The following is a 17,506-nucleotide window of genomic DNA, read 5'->3' on the forward strand; positions in this document are numbered from 1 at the left end:
GGTTTTTAGGTCGGATACATATTTAGAACTTTCATTCTCTTCTCATACATCTTTTGGCAGCATTAATTTTGGGCTTTCCCCATGTTAAAATTCTGCACTATACTGTGTTAAAACCCAAACTTAATGCATTTTAGTAGAAGAGCCCATAAATGAATTTCATGTGAATTAAAATTTTTAAGGCAAATTAATGAGCAGAATGTGTGCTAACGGATGGATGTCTGTATTATCCTTCCTGTGAAGAAATATTGTCTGAAGTTACAGCTGAGTCTGTACCCTGGACCTTAAAATTATGACCTCTTGCTTTAGAGCTTTCTTTCCTCTAAATTAAAGTTTGCTTCCTAGGCCCAATTAATTCCTCAGAGATTTGAATGTCTGTATTATATTTTCTATCCAATCACCAGTATAACTACTCAAAACCCTTAATAAAAGGCCAACTCAAGATCAAAAAGATCCCAGCTTACTCATATCAAGGATGAAAACAATAAATCTCAAGTGCCCATAGCCAGTTACCAGAACTAATCTTAGTTACTTGGCTTGCAAACGGGCTATCATTGATAAACATCTTCTCCACTATATAAGCATTATGTGCATTAATTATTTTATTATTAAGCCAACTTATTTATTCTTGGTATGCAGTAATGCTGTATGGTACTTAGCTTGGGTATTATGTATTGCCCGGCTTTCCTCCACGACGGAAGATCTCCGTTTCGCTCTCGTATGAATATTGAAAGCTTCTTCAGGACAGCATTATGTGTATCGATTTTTCTGAAACAAGAATACAAAACTTTTTAATTTATACTAAAAAGTGTACTTATACACTATTAGATCAAAGCTAAGAGCCTCTCATTCTATCTGTCCATAAAGGCTTCAGGGAACCACCCTCTGATTTCAATTATTTGTATCTTATATGTTAAAAAACTTACAAGCCAAACGAATCTCCCTCTAACAATATATTAGAGTGAACTCAACTTACTTACTAGTTGCTGTGACCGTGAAGCAGTTCTTGCCGCATTCTACTGCCTTAAGGACCACCGATACCATTACCATCTATGAGCACTGATTTTAACAGCGTTCTACGTCACTTCTGATATTTTCTCCCCCGATGTTTAGTGTTATTTTAAAACCAAATTAATTCAATCATTATACATAAATATACTTTGTACGAATCGAACCTGCATAATACAAATCAGGCTTCTAACAAAACTAACTTCTCCTGTTCTTATGTAGAAACAGTTCAACAGACGAAACACATAGACACTCATGTTAGAAATCTAACTATTTCTCTCCATTGTTTATTGAAATATCTTTTGAATTGTTTCTTAGAAGAATACCTGCCAATTTATTAATATATTCAGTCCTTTGGGTTGTATAGTTTGTAACCGATCTATCCATTTTTGTTCGGTTTGTAATAATTTTTTCCCCCTGTCCCCTCCTCTACTAGATTCTGGAATTTTATCAATAATCATACATCTTAACTGTTCAAACGAATGATTATAAGTTAAGCAATGCGCTACTAACGGAGCCTCTTTTCTCTTCAAGTGTAGGCAAGATTTATGTTCTGTCATACGTATTCTAAATTGCCTAGTGGTTTTTCCAATATAGATTTTTGAACATGGACATTTGATCATGTAAATTACATGATCTGTTTTACATGTGGTTTGATATCTTAAGAAGTATGTTTTATGGCTTAATGGATTTTCAAACGTTGCCCCTTGTATTGTTAATGGGCATATTTGACAATTACCACATATAGAATGGTGTCCATTCAAGGTATCACTTTGAATATTAGCATCCGGTTTTAAACTTAAATGTTCCTTTAAATTACATGATCTAATGTATGCCAATCGTAATCTAACATTTTTGAAACAAGGACTTCTTTGTAATATCCTCCAATGGTTTCGTATGATATTGGATATTCTTTGCGATTCTACATTATATCTGAGAACACAAGTTAAGTGTTCTTCTGTGATCTCTGTCATGATGGTCCGATTAGATGCCATGGAGTCTTGTGGTATTTCTTCAGCTGTTCATGCGTGTAACAGCCATTCTTGATGATTATTCTTTGCTCTAGGGTAGGTCTTTTTTAATATCTTTTTGGGATAACCTCTAATGGTGAGATTTTTAGCTAATTTTTTTGCTGATTGTTTGAAATCCTCTGTATGAGTACAAATCTGTCTATTTCTCAGAAACTGCGCAAGTGGTAGACTATCTTTCAACGTTAAAGGGTGACAGCCATTATATTCTAATAGACTCGTTGTATCAGTTGGCTTTACATACAATTTGGTTTCCAACTTATTTTGCTTTATTGTAACCCATGTGTCTAAGAAGTTAATACCTTCTGAGGATTGGTTCATAGTGAAATGTATATTATTATCTCTAGTGTTTAACCAATCTATGAACTGACCAAGTTGACTATTGGATCCTTGCCATAATAAAAACATATCATCGATGTATCTTTTCCATCATTTGATGTACTGAGTCCACTGGTTAATATAAACAAATGTTTCCTCAAAATACTCCATATAGAGACATGCAATCGATGAAGCACATATGGCACCCATTGCCACACCTTTTATCTGTAAGTATAAGTTGGTACCATCCGTGAAGAAATTTTTTGTCAAAGCCAATTATAGCAAGGATAAAATAAATTCTGTCGGACATTGATGAGGTTGAATTTGACTGTCCAAGGCACATTGTGCCACCTCTAAACAGTTGTTTCTTTAGCACTCTCCAGACCAGTAGAGGTTAATCTTTACAAATGGGTATGTATCCAATCATGACCAGCAGGTGGAGACTGAAAACAAAACTGTGGGACAGTATATAATATACTCCCTTCTCTATTTACCTCAGTCTTCTTTCAGTCTCCAGCAGGTGTTGATGTGATCTGTACCCATCTCCCTTGGTAGGGCTGTTGGAATTTGTTTAGGGGGTTTATAGTCCCTGTTTTTGGCCGGACGGAGCTTGAGCGGGCCCTGTTTGGGGGGTCCGTTCGACCTCGGGGGTGTCAAACCCGGCGGGTCTCGAGCGGGGTCCCTCCCCCCACTTCCTCCACCTCCCCACATTTTTTAGAGGAGCCTCAGCAGTAAGCCTTGCCCCCTAAATCAAGCAAGGCATATTGCTTCGAGAGCCTGTGGAGTCTGTTCTGTAAAAAAAAAAAAATCCTGAGGTAGTGCCGGTCTGCAGGGTTGCTTCCCTGTCAGGTTACTGTTTTTTACTGTATTTTTTCTTCTAACTGGCACTTTGTTTCTAGCTAGGTCGCATATGGAGCAATTGTGCCCTTCTCCGGGGGAGTGGGACACAATTTGGTCCAGCCGTGAGGCACTCGCGGCCGGCCTGAACTCGGCGGTTTGGGCCGGTGAGGTGGTGGAGCTCCGTCGGCAGCGGCTGCAGGCACCCAGAGCTCCCCGCCGATGGTGCCTCGTGAGTCGGCTGGGAGCAGTGGGGAAGCCCGGTCTTCCCCAACCGCCCACGGAGGGATTCCCCGAAGGATTCCCTCTCAGCTGATTTTTTTGACAGCTGATGCCGACTTGCCTGTTTTAGCGGCTGGACTGTTCAGGCTTCTCAGCCGCTACAGGCTATGGAGGGAGCATTTTTGGCGGGAAAGTCGCCATTTTCACAGTCTGGCCCCTCCATTTTGTCTTCCACCTCAGGTGACCTTCCCCCTGTATTGGAAAAACAGGGGCAGGTTTCTGCTGGGTCCCCTGCTGTGGCAGGGAGTCCCTTGGGACCCCCGTGGGGGGGGTTTCCCCTGATTTATTTTTTTCTTTGTGCAGAGCCTATTTTCAGGTGGCTGGGGGTCCCGGATGCGCCCAGGGGGTTTCAGGGAGTGGGGTTTCCTCCGCACTCCCTGCGACTTTGCCTCTCTCATCTGTTGTGGCGTCCCCTCCTCCTCCTCCCTCGTCCAAGCGTCCACGGGTGTCTTGGGACGAGGATTTATGGTCTGAGGAGCGTGTCGGTCTGGATGAGGACCTGGACCCTTTTGAGGATTTCCAGGACCCTCTTGAGGGGACGGCCGCTGGCGGCGGGTTGTCGGGTTTCCCGTCCTCCGGCGAAGAGGCGTCCGTGGTGCGCCTTTTTCAGAGAGACGAGCTACCGGACCTGATTCAACAGGTTTCTTCGGTGTTGCGTTTTGAGGATGCGCCGCTGGAGACTCCACGTGTGGGGGACCCTCTGCTTCGGGGGATCCATACCATTTCCCGCTCTTTTCCCATGCATCAGGATATTCGGGATATTGTACTGGAGCAGTGGAAAACGCCGGAGGTGCCGTTTCGTTTGGCGCGCGTCATGGCTCGTTTGTATCCCATCCCAGAGGGGGATCGGGCTATTTTAACATCGCCAGTCATAGATGCGGTGGTCTCGGCAATTTCTAAGCGGCATACCGTGCCTGTTGAGGGCGGTTCTGCATTGCGGGACTCTGAGGAGCGCAAGTTGGAGAACATTCTTCAGCAAAATTTTCAGGTCTCTGCCTTTGGGGTCCAGGCGGCTATTTGTGGGGGGCTGGTGGCTCGCGCCATGTTTCGGTGGGCTGAGCGTGTCCTGGATCGGGAGTCTGATGACTGGTCTTTGGTGGATCAGGAGGTGGCGAAGATTGAGATGGCTGCCTCGTTCCTCTCGGATGCTCTTTATGACTTGGTGCTGATCTCGGCTACGTCTATGGTCTTTGGCGTGGCTGCGCGGCGTATTTTGTGGCTTCGCGCTTGGTCGGCGGATGCTGCGTCCAAAGCTAAACTTACTAAATTTCCCTTCCGGGGGTCTTTTTTGTTTGGGGAGGAATTAGATAAGTTGCTTCAGACTCTGACGATCTCAAAGGTGCCCCGTCTGCCTGAGGTACAGTGCCCGCCCGGCGTCTCGGGGTGGCACTGCCCAGGGGCGTTTGCGGGAGTTCCGCAAGTATCGCCCTGGGCATGGGGCTACTTCTTTCCCGGCTCCAGGGTTTTCCCGGGGTCAGTTTTTCCAGCACATGCAGCCCATCGGGGGGCCCGTCGGGGGGCAGGGAATCCCTCCATCAATTCCCCCGCTTCCCGTCCTGCACAATGACTCCTTGCCGGCGCCCCCTTTGGTTCCGGTGGGGGCCCGGCTGCGCAAATTTTTTCCCAAATGGGCCGAGATCACGTCCGATCAGTGGGTCCTGGAGGTGGTGCGGGACGGTTATGCCCTGGAGTTCGCCCGCTCTCTGCCGGACCTTTTCCTAGCCTCTCCATGTCAGGCTCCTTGGAAGACGCAGGCTTTTCGCCAGACCCTTCAGCGCTTGCTAGATCTCAAGGCAGTTGTTCCAGTGCCCCCTCCGGAGTGGGGCACCGGCAGGTACTCAATTTACTTTGTGGTGCCCAAGAAGGAGGGGATTTTTCGGCCCATCCTGGATTTGAAGGGGGTCAACAGGGCTCTCAAGATTCCCTCTTTTCGCATGGAAACTCTGCGGTCGGTCATTCTGGTGGTTCAGCCGGGGGAGTTTCTCATTTCTCTCGATCTGACGGAGGCCTACTTGCATGTTCCCATTCGGGCCTCTCATCAGCGCTTCCTTCGCTTTGCGATCTTGGGTCGGCACTATCAGTTCTGTGCGCTTCCCTTTGGTCTGGCTACGGCTCCCCGGACGTTCACCAAGGTGATGGTGGTCGTCGCGGCAGCCTTGCTGGTGCACCCTTACCTGGACGACTGGTTGATTCGGGCAAAGTCATTGCAGGAGAGCTCCCGGGTTACGGCTCGGGTGGTGGAGTTTCTCCGGTCGCTGGGCTGGGTGGTCAACCTTTCCAAGAGTCGGTTGGTCCCGGCTCAGCGTCTGGAGTACCTTGGGGTTCTATTATACACCTCCTTGAGGAAGGTCTTCCTTCCAGAGGCCCGGGTAAGCAAATTGCAATCTCAGATTCGCCTTCTTTTGGTGTCCCGGTGTCCTCGGGCGCGAGATTTCCTCCAAGTCTTGGGGTCGATGGCGGCGTCCCTGGACGTGGTGAGGTGGGCGCAGGCCCACATGTGTCCTCTTCAGTATGCTCTGCTCTGGAGGTGGTCACCCCAGAGGCACGGTTTGGATGTTCCTGTCCCCCTGCGAGGCGTGGCGCGCTGCAGTTTGCATTGGTGGCTCCGGACCCCTCACCTGGTTCAAGGGGTGGGTCTGGATCTCCCGCAGTGGACGGTGCTCCTTATGGATGCGAGTCTCCTCGGTTGGGGGGCTCAGTGTTTGGGTCACTCAGCTCAGGGCACCTGGTCCACGGAGGAGGCCTCCTGGTCGATCAACGTGTTGGAGACCACAGCGGTCCGTCTGGCGCTGTTAGTTTTCCGCTCCCTTTTGTTGGGCAAGTCGGTCAGAGTCCTGTCGGACAATGCCACGGCGGTGGCTTATGTCAATCGTCAGGGGGGCACCAAGAGCACTCAGGTGGCGCAGGAGGCGGCTCGGCTCATGATTTGGGCGGAGTCCCATCTTCTGGATCTCTCGGCCTCTCACATTGCCGGGGTAGAAAATGTTCAGGCGGGCTTCCTCAGTCGTCACTTCTTGGATCCAGGAGAGTGGTGTCTCGGCTCCATGGCTTTGCAGTTGATAGTGCAAGCTTGGGGGCGGCACTGCTGGACCTGATGGCCACGAGTGGCAACGCCAAAGTGTCCCGCTTCTTCAGTCGTCGCAGGGACAGTCTGGCACAGGGTTTGGATGCTCTGGTCCAACCATGGCCAACAGAGGGGCTGTTGTATTTGTTCCCTCCTTGGCCATTAGTGGGCAGAGTACTTCTTCGCATTGTTCACCATCCGGGTCTGGTGGTTCTGGTGGCTCCGGATTGGCCTCGACGTCCATGGTACGCGGATCTGGTGAGGCATCTGGTGGCGGATCCTCTTCTTCTGCCTCTCTTGGACGATCTTCTGACACAGAGTCCCATTCCCATGTTCGACCCGTTTCCCTTCTGTTTTACGGCTTGGCTCTTGAAAGGGGTTGCCTTAGTAAGAAGGGATATTCAGATAAGGTGATCTCTACGCTCTTGGGGTCCCGGAGGCTTTCTACCTCTCGGGCTTATGTGCGGGTTTGGCGTCTCTTTGAGGGGTGGTGCCGGGTGCGGGGAGTGGTCTCTTTTCGTGCTTCCCTGCCTACCATTCTAGAGTTCTTGCAGGATGGCCTGGATAGAGGCCTGGCTTGGTCTTCTCTCCGGGTTCAACTTGCGGCCCTGTTGGCTTTTCGAGTGTTGGTGACAGGTCAGCGTTTGTCGGCCATTCCTGATGTGATTCGCTTTTTGCGGGCAGCCAAGTTGCTCAGGCCTACCATACGGCCCTCTGTTCCATCTTGGGATCTCAATCTGGTTCTCTCTGTTTTGGTGTGCCCGCCTTTTGAGCCATTGGACGGCTGCTCTTTGAAGGACCTTACTCTGAAGGCGGTCTTTTTGGTGGCCATTACTTCCGCTAGGCGTATTTCTGAGCTACAGGCTTTCTCTTGTAGGGCTCCTTTCTTGGAGTTTTCTAGGGAGCGGGTTGTCTTGCGGCCTGTTCCTTCCTTTCTGCCGAAAGTAGTTTCTCCTTTTCATGTCAATCAATCGGTGGTCCTCCCAGTCTTGGGTAGTCGGGAGGGCTCTTCTGAGCAACGGCAGCTGCGCAAGTTGGATGTCGGTCGGGTCCTTCGCTCTTATGTGCAGCGGACCCAGGAAGTCCGGAAATCCAATCATCTCTTTGTCCTTCTGGCGGGTCCTCGTCGGAGGGCTGGCACTTCTAAGGCTACTATTGCACGCTGGATCAAGGAGACGATTGCTTCCGCTTATCTTCTGAGACAGAAGCCCGTTCCGGAGTTTCTCAAGGCTCATTCCATTCGGGGTCAGGCAGCTTCTTGGTCTGAGTCATCGCTCGTGCCTCCAGTGGATATTTGTAAGGCTGCAGTTTGGTCCTCCTTGCATTCCTTTGTTAGACATTATCGGGTACATGTTCAGGCGCGTCGGGACGCGGTGTTCGGTGAGCGTGTTCTGGTATCGGCCTTGCGGGGGTCCCGCCCGTGAGAGGGACTGCTTTGGTACGTCCCATTTGTAAAGATTAACCTCTACTGGTCTGGAGAGTGCTAAAGAAGGAGAAATTAGGTTCTTACCTACTAATTTACTTTCTTTTAGCTTCTCCAGACCAGTAGAGGTCCCCACCCTGTCTGTTGTTGTTGTTGTTGGGGCTGTTTCGCAGGCAGTTTTTATTTTTTGCTGCGGTTTCTAGTATTTTTCTAGGGCCGGGGAGAATTAAAGAACAGCGGCTGTGGCTCGGCTGGCTTAGCTGGCGAGCTGTGGGGACATTTTCCTTCTGGTATTTCTCCTCTGCATTTTCCAACAGCATTTGGGTATGTTAGTTGTTACTCCTGTTCGGAGTATTGTTTTCTTTCTGCTTTCCAGTTCTTGGTTCTGCTTGGCTATTCGGCAGACTGAGGTAAATAGAGAAGGGAGTATATTATATACTGTCCCACAGTTTTGTTTTCAGTGTCCACCTGCTGGTCATGATTGGATATATACCCATTTGTAAAGATTAACCTCTACTGGTCTGGAGAAGCTAAAAGAAAGTAAATTAGCAGGTAAGAACCTAATTTCTCCTTTGTGGAAGCGAGGTATATAGCGATACTATCCAAGGTTACCATTATGGTTGGTTGATCAGAAATGTCTACTGTTTGTGACCATAACAAAATCTGACTCGTATCTTTTATGTATGAATCGCTAGTTTCTACTATTGGTTTAAGATAGTAATCTGCAAACGTGGAAAGGGGCTCAAGAATAGATTTCCTAGACAAAATTATAGGACGACCAGGGGGTTTATCCAAACTTTTATGGATCTTAGCTAGCAAATAAATCCAAGGTATGGGCTTTCAGCACAAGCTCCTCTGCAGTGTCCTTTGTATGCTGCCACCTCTCCTTCCTTCTGCCAGCAGGACTCACCAAAGCCACAATCAGCTGATTGCAATTTCTCCTTATATTTCCCCATCATATTTACTTACATTTTCCCCATCATATGTACTTACATTTTAAATAATGTTTGATATTGACCCTACTAGCTATTTGGAAACAGTGGATTCATGAGACTGCTTGGTACTTCAGTGGCAATGCTGCATTCTGTTATGTGAAGGGCCAATGTTCAATTCGAAGGTGAAGTCTTCAACTCCTTGGAGATACTGCAGTGGCATTTTCAGCCCCTAGATGGAGCCCAATCATCATGCAATGGAAAAACCTATTGACCAGATTCAGGACCTATGATTGCAAGAAATTGCAAGTCTTCCTGGTGCTAGGCTCCTGGCTGAAGACTATTGCTGCAATGGCTGGACTACAATGCAATGGGAGGGGATATAAAAAGGATGTGGGGAAGCTATCCCTGTGTAGTTGCAAATGAAGGTTCATGGGTCCATATCCCCAGAGAAGCAGCACTGGAAGAAATGGCAAGCTACAAAATGATGTAAGGGCAGCAAATTGACGGAAAGTAATACTACTTTTCAACTTCTCTGGTAAGGAATAGCATTGGCTATATTATCCACTATCACTCAATGTCTATCCAATTGCAGTAACTAACACTTATTTTATGGCTCAGGTGCAGATTTAATTTCCGGTGAATTATATTGATTGATAAGGTGTAACCTGTTCTGTTTCTCAGTTTTCCCACAAGAACACAAACTGCTGTGCGTTTTTCTCCTGTCACTTTGCAACAGCTCGAGGAAATCAGTTGTTATTAAAAGCAGGAGATAGGGACTGAAGAAACATTAACAGCTGGAAGCGTGCTAAACCTGGCAGAAAGTCAGTGGCTGCCTAAAGTGTGGCAAGACAAAGTCAGTGATTTATAAACGAAGAGTCAGAGTTCAAACGACCAGGAATGAGATAGGCCAGGCTTAATGTTCATGCAAGCAAGAGCCTGAAGTGTAACTTAGTACATGACAACCCAGAGGACAGGATTTTGCTCACCTTATCAGGAGGTTGAAAGAAAAGAAATGTAAATCAGGTAATTTTGGGCTTTCTGGCCTTGAAAATAAAAAAACAACAACCAAAAAACTTATTTATTAAAAATATATCTCCCCCCTATATGCTGTTTTAGGTGAGGTACAAAATGCAGTGGTACCTCGGTTTACGAGTGCACCGGTTTGCGAGTGTTTTGCAAGACAAGCAAAACATTCGCAAATTTGGTGCCTCGTAAACCGAGCTTGCCTCGCTGTATGAGCGCCCCCCCCCCAGAGAACCGGCACCCTCCCCCCCGCGATCCGGCACCCCCCGCCACCATCATGCACCACCACCCCCGCCGCCATCGGGCACCCCCCGCCGCCACCTGAGATCCCCCAACCCACCCGAACCCTCTTCTTACTTCCCTCCGCGCCGGCATCAGCATGTCCTGTGCCCGAAAATCTTCTTCCTGTGGCAGGCCTTGAGGACATGCTGATGCCGGCGATGCGGAGGGAAGTAAGAAGAGGGTGAATGAAAGCACAGGTTTGTGGTGCTTGATAATTACTAGCCCTCTCCTCCTGTTATCCAATCATGGCAATATGAGGTGCTGGTTGAAACACAGTAATGTGGGTAAAGTTACTGAGCCTTTCCTCACTGCCAGTGATGTGGAATTGGTGGTGGGGCAAGAGAGGTTGATAGAGGTTAGGATAGTAACATAGTAGTAAATGACAGCAGATAATGACCTGAATGGTACATCCAGTCTGCCCAATTGTCTTTTTTTCTTTAATCTTTTTGGGCCATAGACCATAGAACAGGGGTGGGCAATTCCGGTCCTTGAGGGCCGGAATCCAGTCGGGTTTTCAGGATTTTCTCAATGAATATGCATGAGATCTATTTGCATGCACTGCTTTCAATGCATATTCATTGGGGAAATCCTGAAAACCCGACTGGATTCCAGCCCTCAAGGACCGGAGTTGCCCACACCTGCCCATAGAAGTCCGCTCGGTACCGCCTTTAGATTCCCACTACCAGAGTTGCCGTCGAAGCTTACTCCATTCTATCCTAACCATCCTGTCATTTGCGGATACAGACCATAAAGTCTTCCCAGCACTGTCCTTGCATTTCAAATCACTGGAGCTTCCGTCGAAGCCCTTCTCAGCCCATCCTAAATCGAATGACCATTTGCTTTATAATTTTCTGATTAGAGATCATCCTATGCTTTTTTGAATTCCATCACCGTTTTCATCTCTACCACCTCCCTTGGGAGGGTCTTCCAGGCATCCACCACCCTCGTAGTGAAAAGAACCTCCTACCATTACTCCTGAGTTTATCGCCTTGCTGGATAGATAGACAGCCAACGATTCCTTTGAGAACCTATTGATCTTTACTGCCTCCTCATTGGTATCTTGGATAGGTAGAGTAAGCATAGGGACACCAAGCAGAGGCAAAACACATCAGTGTGGGGGAGTCATAAGAAATCCTTCCTGCTTGTTTAAAATGTCTATTTCCTGTTTATTGTTTTAATTGATTATGTATGTATTTATGTGAACTGCCTAGGTGTTAGGCAGTTAACAAATATTTTAAATAAAGAAAAGTTGGTAGTGTATATTTCGATGCATCCATTTTATGCTGTTTACTGAATGGCTTGTGTGTACCTGCTTATGCCCATTTTGTACCGCCTAGGCACACATAAGAACATAAGAATTGCCACTGCTGGGTCAGACCAGTGGACCTTACGTACGGAATCTATCCCTTTTAAACTTTAGAGAGTGCCCTCTCGTTCTCCAACCTGTCTTTGTCTACTATGTCTATTCCCTTCATTATCTTGAATGTTTCGATCATGTCCCCTCAGTCTCCTATTTTCAAGGGAGAAGAGGCCCGGTTTCTCTAATCTCTCACTGTACGGCAACTCCTCCAGCCCCTTAACCATTTTAGTCGCTCTTCTCTGAACCCATTCAAGTAGTACTGTGTCCTTCTTCATGTACGGCGACCAGTGCTGGACGCAGTATTCCAGGTAGGGGTGTACCATGGCCCGGTACAGCGGCATGATAACCTTCTCCGATCCGTTTGTGATCCCCTTCTTAATCATTCCTAGCATTCTGTTCACCCTTTTTGCTGCCGCCACACATTGCGCGGACGGCTTCATCGACTTGGGAGTACTGGTTGACAAGTCCCTTTCCTGCTGCCCCCATGTACCTCTAAAAATCTTTCTCCGAGTACTGCACCAGACATCCTGCATTCGTGTATAAGATTTTTGTTACCGACATGCATCACCTTACACTTATCCACATTAAACCTCATTTGCCATGTCGCAGCTCATTTCTCGAGCGTGTTTATGCCACGTTGCAGGTCCTTGCACTCCTTCTGTGTCTTCACTACTTTGAATAACATCATATCTGCAAATTTTATCACCTCATTCGTCGTATCAATTTCCAGGTCGTTTATAAATATGTTGAAGAGCACGAGTCCAAGCACCGAACCCTGCGGCACTCCACTCGTGACGCTTTTCCAGTCTGAGTATTGTCCATTTCCCCCACTCTCTGTTTCCTATCCATTAACCAGTTTTTAATCCATGTATTTCACCCTCGATTCCAAGGCTCGCAATTTATCGAAGTAGTCATTCATGCGGGACCTTGTCAAATGACTTCTGAAAATCCAGATATACAATGTCGACTGGGTCACCCTTGTTTATCTGCCTGTTAACGCCCTCGAAGAAATGCAGCAAGTTCGTCAAGCAAGATCTTCCTGAAGCCATGCTGGCTGATCCTCATCAGATTGTGTCCGTCAAGGTGGTCAATGATGCGGTCCTTTATCAGCGCCTCTACCATTTTTCCCGATACTGAGGTCAGACTCACCGGTCTATAGTTTCCTGGATCTCTCCTCAAACCTTTCTTGAAGATCAGCGTAACATTCGCCACTTTCCAATCTTGCGGAATCCTTCCTGATCTGATCGACAGATTGGTTATTAGTTGAAGCAGTTCAGCTATAACCCCTTTTAGTTCCTTAATTACCCTCGGATGGATGCTGTCCGGTCCAGGGGATTTATCATTTTTAAGCCTATCAATCTGCCTGCATACCTCTTCTAGACTGACCTTCATCCCAGTCAGTTTCCCGTCTTCGTTTCCTGCATATAGCCTGTTGGCTTCCGGTATGTTGTGTATATCCTCTTTGGTAAATACAGATGAAAAAAATGTGTTCAATTTGTCGGCGATGACTTTGTCCTCCTTTAGCACTCCCTTTATTCCATGGTCATCCAACGACCCCACCGCTTCCTTCGCGGGTTGTTTCCCCTTAATATATCGAAAGAATGGCTTGCAGTTTTTTGCCTCCTTGGCTATTTATTCCTCGTAGTCTCTTTTGGCCCCCCATACCGCCTTATGGCACCTGCTTTGATGTTGTTTGTGCTTTTTCCAGTTTTCGTCCGTTTTTCACCTTTTCTATTCCTTAAGCAAAGTCTTCTTGTCTCTGATCGCTTCTTTCACTGCTACAGTGAGCCACGCTGGTTCCTTGCTCTTTTTCCTCTTGGATCCCTTGTTGATACGCGGTATATATAGATTTTGTGACTGTGTCCTTACAAAGGGACCATGCTTGCTCTAGCTTTTATGCACTGCTTATCCTCTTCTTAATCTTCTTCCCCACCATGAGTCTCATCCCTTCGTAATTCCATTTTCGGAAGTTCAGTGCCGTGGCCATCGTTCTGGATCGATGTTTTGCCCGTGTCCAGGTTGAAGTGGATCATATTGTAATCACTGCTTCCCAGTGTCCCTTCTACTTCTACACTTTGCGCAGGTCCTCGCTACCCTTTTCTAGTGCATACATGAGGCACTTGTACAGAATGGTACTTAGCAAGTTCCCTTCGTTCCCACATGACACCTAGGGTTTATACAATTGCCTCCTAAGTTTGTACCTGAGGCAATGGAGGATTAAGGGCTCTTTTTCAAAAGCCACGGTGGGGAGGGGTGGACCACCTCAGATGCCAGCACCTCTCCGCCCCCCCCCCCTCCCCACACCATGCTCGCACTTTTCCTTTGCTGCCCCCATGTACCTCTAAAAATCTTTCTCAGCACTAGTAACTATTTTAGCCTGCTGCTCATGCCGGCCTGGCTCCCTCTGAAATTACTTCCGGGTTGCGGGGCCCGTAAGTGACATTAGAGGGAACGCCAACATGAGCAGCAGGCTGGAGAAGCTGCTGACACAGGCAAGAATATAAAGGTATGAGGGTGGGAAGGAAGGGCACGAGTGTGGTGGATGGGGGAAAGCGGCAGGAGGGCATGGGGGACGCCCCTTACCCTTGCTATGGCACTGTTTCTACCGCAGATCAGCAAGTTAAATGCTCCGACACTCATAGGAATTCTATGAGTATCAGAGCATTTACCTGATGTATGTGATTTGCCTAAGCAACAAGCATCAGTGGGATTTGAACTGGACTTCTCTGGCTGTCAGGCTGGTTGCACTCCTCCACCTCTATAATGGCGTAAATAAGCAGACATCAGCTGTAGCTGAGTGGAAACTGTGTAGGAGTTACGGACAGTGGGTACTTTTCTTGAGGTAATCTAAAGAGAAGGAGAAACATGTATAAACCAGGCTAATTACATTGGCTTGCATCAGTGCTGCAAAAATTCAGGCAATTTAATTAGCCTCTGTATTTACAACATTTCAATATTTGTGTGCACAAACCGGTTTCTTGGGCAACCCTGATTTGTATCCACATGATATATTTACAATTACAAACCAGCAGCAGCAGCATCCAATATTTATTAGGTACAGGACATTGATTTCCTGTGTTCTGTACTATATCAGGATATATAAGCATGCATTGCAAAAACACCAGAAATCATTTATACATCATGATGAGAGCACAATTTGAAATGACAGAATCCCTTCACTAATCTAGAACAGGGTCAGATATTTTACCTACTGAATCGGATATATATATATCTTGCCTGGTGCACATAAAAATGTATAAATCAATCAATGGGGGGAAAAAAAACACGTTACTTTAAAGTATATTTTCCTCACTCTCTCTGTGTCAATTCTTATTTGTACCCAGTGAACAGTCGAGTAGATCCCAAATTAACCAAATGAGCCTCAAAATCCAGGAGATAAATACACTTCTCCCTCCATATCCACGGGGGTTAGATGCAGAGCCAGACCGCAAAGTGTGAAAAACCGCTAATAACTTTTCGGCCGGCTCTGACCCACCCCCACCTCCCTCCTGCATCACTGGAACCTTACCCGGTGGTCTAGCGGTGAAGTGGGGCAGGAGCGATCTTCCTATGCTCCTGCCCTGTGCAGAGCCGTCACCAAAATAGCTGCCCTGAGTTTTCATTGTAGTCTCGAGGCTACAACGGGAACTCAAGGCAGCCATTTTGGTGACGGCTCTGCACGGGAAAGGAGCATAGGAAGATCGCTCCTGCCCCACTTCACCGCTAGACCACCAGGTAAAGTTCCAGGGAGGCTCAGACGGCTAAAAAATAGCCCAAAAATGGAAATTGTTTCTAAAAAAAAAAATTGTGAATAACCGAATCCACGGATACTGAAGCCGTGGATTCGGAGGGAGAAGTGTACTCTAAAGGAACAATGCCCCCTATAGAGAGTTATTTTCTAATCATTGGTTCTCTCCCGGAAAAAAACACCAGAGAGAAAAAACTCCTGCTTACAGGAGAAAAACTCTCTGGTCCAAAAAACAGGATTATATTAACTACTTGTACTGTTCTCTCAGCACAAACATAAGAAAAAAAAAGGTAATTAGTAATCAGGCTAGTAGTATTTAACTCAAGAGCAGTCTTCAGTTATGCACTTGTACTGCTATTCAGAATTCCCTGCTTCCAAGCTGGTGATATCATAAAGTCCATAAATCAACCAACATTCAATGAGCATCAAGGGACTCCACACTATTCAATCCAAATTCCATAATTCCAGGAGAGAAAAAGTGTGTACAGTGATTTCAGTACTTGCTGGAACTTTTGTGTGCGCACCAGCACATATGGAAAGGTAAAAACTTCACGATGAGTTTCCCACTGGAAAATGTGCTCACAAGAGAGTGAAAATGCCCCTTCCAAATACTGCACTAACCCTCCTTTTATATCGAAGGCCATGGCAGTAAAAGCTCCAATGCTCATAGAATTCCTATGAATGTGGGAGATAATACTGCCACAGCCGGCAATGAAATGGCCTAACACGACTTCATAAAAGGGGGCCTAAACTAGCAGTGTAAACTGGTATCTTTACCCATAGAACATAAGAATAGCCTTACTGGGTCAGACCAATGGTCCATCAAGCCCGGTAGCCCGTTCTCACGGTGGCTAATCCAGGTCACTAGTACCTGGCCAAAACCCAGGGTGTAGCAACATTCCATGCTACTGATTCAGGACAAGCAGTAACTTCTCCCATGTCTGTCTCACTAACAGACTATGGACTTTTCCTCCAGGAAATTGTCCAAACCTTTCTTAAAACCAGCTACGCTATCCACTCTTACCACAACCTCTGGCAATGTGTTCCAGAGCTTAACTATTCTCTGAGTGAAAAAATATTTCCTCATTGGTTTTAAAAGTATTTCCCTGTAACTTCATCGAGTGTCCCCTGGTCTTTGTCATTTTTGATGGAGTGAAAAATCGATCCACTTGTACCCGTTCTAGTCCACTTAGGATTTTGTAGACTCCAATCATATCTCCCCTCAGCTGTCTCTTTTCCAAGCTGAAGATCCCTCGGGATGAGATAGAAAAGCTTTACATCATAAAGACCCCCACCATAAAATACTCTCCCCATAGGTCTCTTTGCTCTGCCTCGCAAAATTTCCTTGTCATTCCATCACTGAGACATATAAACATGTGGCATCTTAGTATATTCTCAGTCACTGTCCCATCTCTATGGAATTCCACCCCGGGTTACTTAAGAGAAGAATCAATCTTAAACCACTTCAGGTCAAAATTAAAAACTTTTTTATTTAATGACACATTTGGAACATAACTGTCCTTTATAGGACAACAGGAAGATCTGTCTCCTCCCCCCCCCCCCCCTCCGTTTGTTTTTTCGCTTTTTGTTCTTTACCTTCAAAGATTGTAGTTCTTTCCCATATTCCATATGTTTCTGTACGTCATGTCACATATCTAGTCCCCTGAGTCATCTGTATTTTGTTGATTTTAAATACTTACATGTATTTTATATTGTATACCGCCTAGAGTTTTGATTAGGTGGTTTATCAAATTTTAAATAAACTTGGAAACTTAGTAGAAGGAAAGGGAATGAGCAAGCCTCCCTATGGGATTTAATGCAGTCCACACAAAAACACTCCACAAACTGATGCATCTGAGACATTCCACCTGCTGTTGCTGACAGTAACTGACTTTGTATGTCGCTATGATCACAGCACTGTGCCTGGAAGTTTAACACTCCATTCTATTTTTGCTGATATTCTGTGTCTTCACTTCTCCCCATTTAAATGCCAGTGCACACAAATAATGTGTGAAAGACAGCAAAATAATTAAAAACACAGTGTGACAGCATGGCGCATGTACTATGAGGCATCACTGGGGCTTTTTTCAACTTATTTTAACTTATAAATGCTAGTTACACTCCTTACTTATGTGATCACATGGAAAAGTTAAATACAGTGCCATCCACCAGCATAGATCAGAATATACAGGTCTGACAAT

The 17,506-nt window shown here is 46.4% G+C and overlaps 1 long non-coding RNA gene across 1 annotated transcript in view; it reads left to right on the top strand.

Annotated features, from left to right (window-relative positions):
• The window catches only part of LOC117356929, a 28,656-nt gene that overhangs the window by 10,505 nt on the left and 645 nt on the right, over nucleotides 1-17,506 (top strand). The window lies entirely within an intron of this gene.

The sequence above is a fragment of the Geotrypetes seraphini genome, chromosome 3 (assembly GCF_902459505.1).
Source record: "Geotrypetes seraphini chromosome 3, aGeoSer1.1, whole genome shotgun sequence".
Taxonomy (NCBI): Eukaryota; Metazoa; Chordata; class Amphibia; order Gymnophiona; family Dermophiidae; genus Geotrypetes; species Geotrypetes seraphini.